This window comes from Salmo salar, chromosome 07 (genome assembly GCF_965601325.2).
Source record: "Salmo salar chromosome 07, fSalSal1, whole genome shotgun sequence".
Classification (NCBI taxonomy): domain Eukaryota; kingdom Metazoa; phylum Chordata; class Actinopteri; order Salmoniformes; family Salmonidae; genus Salmo; species Salmo salar.
The window spans coordinates 17,363,236-17,371,864 of NC_138297.1; the positions used below are offsets into that span (position 1 = coordinate 17,363,236).

Sequence of the window (8,629 nt, forward strand, 5' to 3'; positions counted from 1 at the left end):
ACAGTGATTTAGTTTAGTTTAGTTTAATATGGAGGTGACTAATGGACAGTGATTTAGTTTAGTTTAATACGGAGGTGACTAGTGGATAGTGATTTAGTTTAGTTTAATACGGAGGTGACTAGTGGATAGTGATTTAGTTTAGTTTAATACGGAGGTGACTAGTGGACAGTGATTTAGTTTAGTTTAATATGGAGGTGACTAATGGACAGTGATTTAGTTTAGTTTAGTTTAATATGGAGGTGACTAATGGACAGTGATTTATTTTAGTTTAGTTTAATATGGAGGTGACTAATGGACAGTGATTTATTTTAGTTTAGTTTAATATGGAGGTGACTAATGGACAGTGATTTAGTTTAGTTTAGTTTAATATGGAGGTGACTAATGGACAGTGATTTAGTTTAGTTTAATATGGAGGTGACTAATGGACAGTGATTTAGTTTAGTTTAATATGGAGGTGACTAATGGACAGTGATTTAGTTTAGTTTAGTTTAGTTTAATATGGAGGTGACTAACAGATAGTGATTCAGATTATTTTAATACACAGGTGACTAGTGGATAGTGATTTAGTTTAATATGGAGGTGACTAGTGGATAGTGATTTAGTTTAATATGGAGGTGACTAGTGGATAGTGATTTAGTTTAGTTTAATACGGAGGTGACTAGTGGATAGTGATTTAGTTTAGTTTAATACGGAGGTGACTAGTGGATAGTGATTCAGTTTAGTTTAGTACGGAGGTGACTAGTGGATAGTGATTTAGTTTAATATGGATGTGACTAGTGGATAGTGATTTAGTTTAGTTTAATACGGAGGTGACTAGTGGATAGTGATTTAGTTTAATATGGAGGTGACTAGTGGATAGTGATTTAGTTTAGTTTAATACGGAGGTGACTAGTGGATAGTGATTTAGTTTAGTTTAATACGGAGGTGACTAGTGGATAGTGATTTAGTTTAGTTTAATATGGAGGTGACTAGTGGATAGTGATTTAGTTTATTTTAGTACGGAGGTGAATAGTGTATAGTGATTTAATTTAATATACAACCAAGAGCGAACCTAAAACACATGGTTGCTTCGAGGGGAAAGGAAAGGAGAGGAGGAGAAGGGAACAGGAAAGGAGAATAGGAAATGCGAACAGGAAAGGAGAGGAGGAGAAGGGGAAAGGATAGGATAGGAAGAGAAGGGGAAAGGAACGGAGAGGAAGAGAAGGGGAAAGGAACGGAGAGGAAGAGAATGGGAAAGGATGAGAAGGGGAAAGGAAAGGAAAGGAAAGGAAAGGAGAGGAGGAGAAGGGGAAAGGAAAGGGAACACCTCTAAAAGAGACTGGAAAAGATTGGTGGAAAATCATCTGGGAGGGGTGACTGATATGGTTTGTGGTGGTGGTGGTGGTGTTGGGGAGGAGGGAGAGAGAAGGGGGGTGGATTTTCCACTGCCAGGGAAAGAACGGCTAAATCAAATTAATTAGCTTCTTCATCTCCAGGCAGCTACTCAGGCATGCTGTACTGGCAAAGAGAGGGAGAAGGAGAGTGTACACAAGAGAAAGAGTGAGAGTGTAGAGAACTTGGTGGAGGAGTGAAGAGCCTGTTATATGTGCTCGATTCAGGAGAGCTGGTAGGGTGGGGGCAGTGGGGCGGGGGTATTGGTGAGGGAGGAGTGGGGCATAATTCTCTTATAAGCAGGAGAGGAGGGTTAATTTGCTGGTGTTCAGCGGCGAGTAGGAAGTAGCTGTGAGTTGACTGTGTGGCGGGCGGGCCTTTAGTGCTGCAATCCGGGTTTATGATACTTCCTGTTCCTAAAACGGCATACTTTTTCAGAGCGCTGTCAACACCCCAGCTCTTCCGCAATGCCTCTTTAAATAGCAGGCACACCTCAATTTGACACCGAGAAAAGAGAATGGATGTGAGGAACAGCAAAAGAAAGAGAAAGGGAACGTGTGAGGGAGAGCGGGGAGTGACTAAATGAAATCATTCCCCAGTGATTAAAAAAAAAGGACAAACACTATGATAATACCGTTGACATCGGGAGAAAGAGAGCGAGAAAGAAAGAGGCAGATGGTCAGAGGCGATGGCACCAAGCCAGAGAAAATATAACAGAGGCAGAGCAAAAAAACAGAGAGAGATAAAGAAAACAGTGGTTGGGCAAGGGGAGAGTCCGTGCAGCCAGCATCTGGTAGTCTCTACAGCTCAGTATGAGAGAGGGAGGGAGAGGCAGAGAAGAGAAGGAGAGAGAATATGGGTGAAGGGAGGAGGTATGGGAGAGAGTGACAGGGGGAAGAAGAACATAAGAGAGAGGGAGAAGAAGAGGGAATAAAGGACAGGGGAGGCGGTGAGGGAGAGGGGAGGTGGTGCGGGTGTGAGCGAGGCAGCAAAAAAAGGGGAGAGGTAAATAGAATTAGGGAAAGGGCAGGGCGTGAAGGATAGAAAGACCAAGAGAGGGAAGGGGAGATGGCCGGAGTCAGGGGCAGTCCTCTGGGGGAGGATAGGAGGACTCAACCGTGCTGCTAGTGCCAGACTTTGTCGCACCGCACGGAGCCCAGATCAACACTAAACCGATTGTGACCGGAGGTGGGATGAAGTGCAATTCATTTAGCACCTCAGATAGTTCCGGAAAAGAAAGAGGCTCCAAAAGCCTTCACACAATGGAACGTCACGTGTGTGAATCTCCTCCAAAAGCTCTCCGTGCCTCCTGTAAGAAGACAAAGTGTTCCCTCAGACTTGGATCCTTAAATATCAAAGCATCTTAAATTACTACCATGTTTGCCAAACGACGCAAGAATCACTATAACAAATGCCTACGTGAGACATTAAGGTTGGATCTGATGGGTGGATGCTTAGGGATGTCTAAAAGAGAGCCACTTGGTGACGTCATCAAAACAAACGGTAAAGGAGACAGGACATTCCCTGGGCTCCCTGTGAAGGTCTGGGATGCCTTTCAAGAGAACAGCTCACTTGTTCCGTTTATATTTGTTAAACAAGCAAGAGCGTGCCTCTTACTAAACGTCATGATCCATTTTATTATGAAACTGCGGGCCAGTGTATATAAACTGAAACTAAAAATGTTTTTATGGAGTTGGAAGCTAAACATTTATGCTTGACCAATTAGTCTGTTAGGTACTAATATTATCAGAATGGGCTGAATCTGAAATTAAATCTCTCTTTTGATCATGTGATTAGACACGGGGTGGAATTCAATAATTGCAGATACTGGATTTCCACAAGTGATTTGCACAGCAACGTGTCCTGAATGGAAGGAATTCACAAATGATTAAGAAACCGCAGTCCCATGTTGTGACCCGGTCAGGTGGCCTACTGATGGCAAACCTGGCTGAGAAGTCATCAGGCACATGTAACAGGGCTGACCATTTCTAAATCAAGTGCGAAAAAACAATGAGTATTAAGTCAATGACCTGATAGAACCACATTTACCTATGGTATTACATAGTATGTAATTTCATGTGTTTAATTAAGATGCTTTATGTGTACCTTAAAAGTGTGGCAGACAAAGACAAGAATACACACACATAGCAAACCAAGCCCAATCGTTAGTAATAGGCCTGCACTACAGGTGCATGTGTACCTGGGACATCGGTGGTAATGGCAGGAATAAAAAGCTACATAATCTACACTCCCTCCCCACTATTTCCTCTGGCTCTTAGCCTACCTTCCGTCGGAGACGTTTAAACAGGGGTCCAGAATCTCGGAGTCAAAATGGAGTCACTTCTATCTCCTCCCCTGCTGTTCCTGGGTCCCTCCCTATCTCCGAACGTCCCTCCCTTCCTCCCTGTGCTACAGAGGACTCCCTCGCTTACTCACCCAGCTCTGTCGCTGGCTCGCGCGCTCACACACTGCCAGGCAAACACTGAAAATGAGAACTCCTTCTGGACAAGGGTAATTGTAAGCCCTTCAATGAATATAACACAAAAACAAGTACGCTGATGTACGTCACCCATCCCACTGAGGACACTAGTCTCAAATTTCAAGTGTTACACACACCCACAAATGTCATACTCACAGATCAGTATTCACATGGTAGATTAGTCACCCTCTCTAGGAAAACAAGTCACAATTTACAACTCAAAGTTACTGAGTGATAAGGTCCAATCTGGGCCTATGTGGCTCAACATAAAATGTGAACTAAGATAGGCCTAAATCATATGACAAACAAAGACAGAATCCATTGACTTTAGGACCTCCATGCAAGAGGGGTGATGCTAATGAATCAACATTAACAAAGAGTATATTGGACCAGGTTACCTGTTTTGAATGTAGGCAGAATAGGCATTACATGCATATACTATGCTGTTGGCACACAGCTGTTATGGCTGTCACTTACCCATGCACCAGTGTCTTGTTGCCAGTAGGAGGCTGAGAGCAGGTAGGGGACATTTCCGCATATGAACTGTTGTTGCGCAATTTCATTACAAAGCATGCCATTGGCATCATAGACCATAAGGGGGAGCCAAAAGACTGATAATGGTTTGTTTGTATAACAGTAGAGTGGTAGCCTTTTACAGTGCCTTCAGAAAGTATTCACAACTCTTGACTTTTTTTTCACATTGTTGTTACAGCCTGAATTTAAAATTGATTAAATAGAGATGTCACTGGCCTACATACAATACCCCATAATGTCAAAGTGGAATTATGTTTTATCAACATCTTTACAAATGAATTAAAAGATGTGCTTATTAACAAGTCACAAAGTAAGTTGCATGGACTCACTGTGTACAATAAGTGTTTAACATGACTACTACCTCATCTCTGTACCCCACACATACCACAAAGACCAGAGAAAAAGCAGACATTGAATATCCCTTTGAGCATGAAGTTATTCATTACACTTATGGTGTATTAATACAGCCAGTTACTACAAAGATACAGGCGTCCTTCCTAACTCAGAGAGGAAGGAAACTGCTCAGGGATTTCACCATGAGACCTATTGAAACAGCTACAGACTTTAATGGCTGTGATAGGAGAAAACTGAGGATGGAACAACACTGTAGGGGCTCCACAATACTAACCTAATTGACAGAGTGAAAAAAAGGAAGCCTGTACAGAATAAAACATGCATCCTGTTTGCAACAAGGCACTAAAGTAATACGGCAAAAAATGTGTTGAATCCAATAAAACACATTAGTGAGTACCACTCTCCATATTTTCAAGCATAGTGGTGGCTGCATCATAGTATGGGTATGCTTGTAATCGAAAGGGCTGGGGAGTTTTTCAGGATAAAAAAAAAAGAAACGGAAAGGTGCTAAGCACAGGCAAAATCCTCTAGGAAAACCTGGTGTTTTTGCTTTCTACCAAACACTGGGAGATTAATTCACCTTTCTGCAGGACAATAACCTAAAACACAAGCCCAAATATACACTGGAGTTGCTTAGCAAGAAGACATGTTATGTTCCAGTGGCCGAGTTAGATTTTCAAATGGATTTGTCAAAACTATGGCAAGACCTGAAAAAGGTTTTCTAGCAATGATAAACAACCAATTTGAAAGAGCTTGAAGAATTTTGAAAATATTTCATTTTTAAATTGGGAAAATGTTGCACAATCCAGGTGTGGAAAGCTTAGACTTACCCAGAAAGACTCACAGCGGAATCAGGGGTGTGAATACTTACGTAAATGAGATGCATTTCATTTTTTATCAAATACCAAACATTTCTAAAAACATGTTGTCAATATGGGGTAGTGTGTAGATGGTTGAGAAAAAAAAACTATTAATATTTTGAATTCAGGCTGTAAAAAAAAATCTGATTCATAAAAGCACTTGGAAGTAATAATGATACAGCTGACTACTACAACAGCTTGAGGGTGGGAACTTGACAACTGTCATGTACAGAGTCTGCCAAATAAATTATGAGAGCAAAGTGGCATGTTCATGCTGTCAACAGTCAAACACCCTTAAATTCCCAAACACAAACAGAGTCAATAAGTAACTTTGATTTCTTTATTACTTTAAACAAAATGCAGTTAGAATCAGTTCATTTCGTCACTCAACAAATCGAGGAGTACATTTGCAACTACCATTCTATACTTTAAAAAGGACCAGCATACAGAAGAGCCTAGCCACTAAGAAAAGTATTTGCAAATCGGTAATGCAAACTGATTGGTTTATGGACATGCAGTTTAAAATCAACCGATGCAGTGCAATCAATGTGATCATATCTGTAACAACATCCCTGTTAAACCTACTTGCTCTAGTCTTTAAAAAGTCCTCCTGGCTACACACTCATGCAAGAACAAACAAAAAAGTTGTTAAAGGGGGACAACATTCTACAATATGTTACGTCAGTTATTAGGTGTACATTTTCAGTTGAAGACCTCTTGGTCTTGTGGTAATGTTCTGTAGCAAGAGTTTTGTTAACAATGTCTACAGTGGCTGGTCCACTCCAGAGCCAGTCAGTGGCAACAACCAGGTCCTTCCATGGTGAAAACACTTCTGGTACCTAGTGACACAGGAAATTCGTGAAACGGAGAAATAGCTCGCTACCTAATTAGTATAATCACTGAACTCAATTTAGATGGTACCTGAATATGTAAGCTGTCAAGGTTATACAACACATCTACTATTTAAAAGTATATCCAACAACTGGTCTGCTTGAACGCTAACTTTCGGTTTCTCTGGTAGCTAACAGGACTCAATTTTTCTTGCCAACAAGAAGCACAAGCCTCAACACCGCCATGTTGAGACGAGGTTTCAACGTTGAATGTACAACGCTAAGTTAGTTGGTAGTAGCTAGTAATTAAGACGGGAAACAAAATGGTCCCAAAAAAACATTAATTAACATTCAAGTATCCAACGAAATAAATGTATAGCAACGATATTGAAAAAAAAAAACGACCAGCGAATGTCATGAGCTGCTAGCTAACTGCTTAGTCCGAGCGCCAGACAGACAACTAGCCATGTCCAGCAGTGTTTTGACCATGTTGTATAGATTAAAAAGTTACATGCCAACTCAGCTAACTCGCAAGATTACGCAACATGTGTACAAATAACTTAAGCAGTCCGGTAGCCAACTATCGTAACTATCAAAACTAACAAACTCCATGCCATCCCTCTTTCTATGAATTTATAGACTTAGCTAACGTATTTATACAACTGACCAACAGGGTAGCTAGTGACTGAGGTTGGCTAGTTAACTAGCGTTACCTGGTCGCTCTGGGTGCCATTTTGCTTGCAACTAGTTAGGTATATTAGCCTGATGTTTTCCTTTTAAAAATGAAACACTAGTTAGCTAGCCAATGCGCCTCTATTGTACTCGGTGACATTTAAACAAAAATCAGCGCTAAAATAATATCAAATATTTATTGCTCATTTTCCATCGTTAGTTAGACAGCCTATTCAATGGCGGGTTTTTACAGTGCCCACAAAGGGGTAACGACGTTAGATGGCTGGCTAGCAACTAACATTAGCTACATCGTGCTAACTACTTAGCCAGGGGTAGGCAACCCTGGTACTGGAGTGCCGACCTTGGAAATCAAGAGTGTTGAATTTGGGCAATCGCCGAAATTACCAATTAGTTGTTGGTCAGGTGTGGTGCCTAATTGGAACAAACTCTTGTTTTCTGCGGCACTCCAGGAACAGGGCTATTGACCCCTGATTTAGGCTAACGTGTAGGTAACTGTGTTATATATACACTTTTTTTTTTAAAGCTGAACATTTGAACACTAACCAAACATTCTAGTACAACTATGTGGAAATCTGATTTTACATAGACTTTGGCTTGCTAACTGGCAAGACACTTACCGCCAAAGCCAAGCTGTCACTTCGTTTTAGACGTGGCCTTCCAATCTCGTCCCTATTTCAGAATATAAATGAAATGTCCATAACATTAACAAATTTTGCTCTAAAAACGAGTATTTCAAGCTTTCCCGTTTTAATTATGGTAAAGTCTTTCACCGTTATTATATTAAACACCGCAGGCTTTTGTCGGATTTTCCCAGTTGACTTACTTAAAATAACACTGATCACGCCGGCATGGTTTCCACTTGAGACCGAGGATTCTCGCGTAGTCCCGTAAAAAAAATTGTTTTGTTGTAAAGTAACAGTAACTTCGACATCTTCTTAAAAAAGTAAGAAAAATAACTAGTTTTAACTGATTTAAAAATAATAATACTAAGCGAAAAAAACACTTTAAATATGACTTTGATTTCCGAAAGGTCGAGGTAGGCCTCGCGAACGAGCTTCTTTTCCAAGAGTTGTTGCCGATCCAGAGCGAGACGAACGAGACAACGCGGATTTTTTTAATTTTGCTTAGAGAGGAAAAAATAAGAATCGGTGAAGTTCGGCAAAAATCGGAAGTAAGGCGGGTTTTTCCAACGCCATCGTATATCTATAGCCATTGGTTAATCTCTGTGTATTAATGTATATTAATGACATAATTGACCAACCACACTGCATTTTATTGAATATTTATAGAACTACAACCATATTTACATTGTAGCCCCGCCTCTGCTCTGTTCTGACCAATGGTGAGCATTTCAATCAATTTAGTGCCTGCCTTATGTTTCAATTGGTTAAAGAAGAAAACGTAAGCTACAATTGGTCATGCGTCTTATGAAATGTATTATTCATGTTATGATCTTGTGTAGCCAATTAACGTTTTACTACACAGATCCATAACCCGCCTCCTGACTG

The 8,629-nt window shown here is 40.7% G+C and overlaps 1 long non-coding RNA gene across 1 annotated transcript; it reads right to left on the bottom strand.

Moving 5' to 3' along the window:
- Positions 1-5,924: 5,924 nt before the first annotated feature.
- On the bottom strand, positions 5,925-8,288 carry LOC106608677 (uncharacterized). The gene is made up of 3 exons (XR_001329562.3): positions 7,945-8,288; positions 7,739-7,790; positions 5,925-6,437 (listed from the first exon to the last, which is right to left on the bottom strand). It is a non-coding gene; the product is annotated as an uncharacterized LOC106608677 (long non-coding RNA).
- Positions 8,289-8,629: the final 341 nt, after the last annotated feature.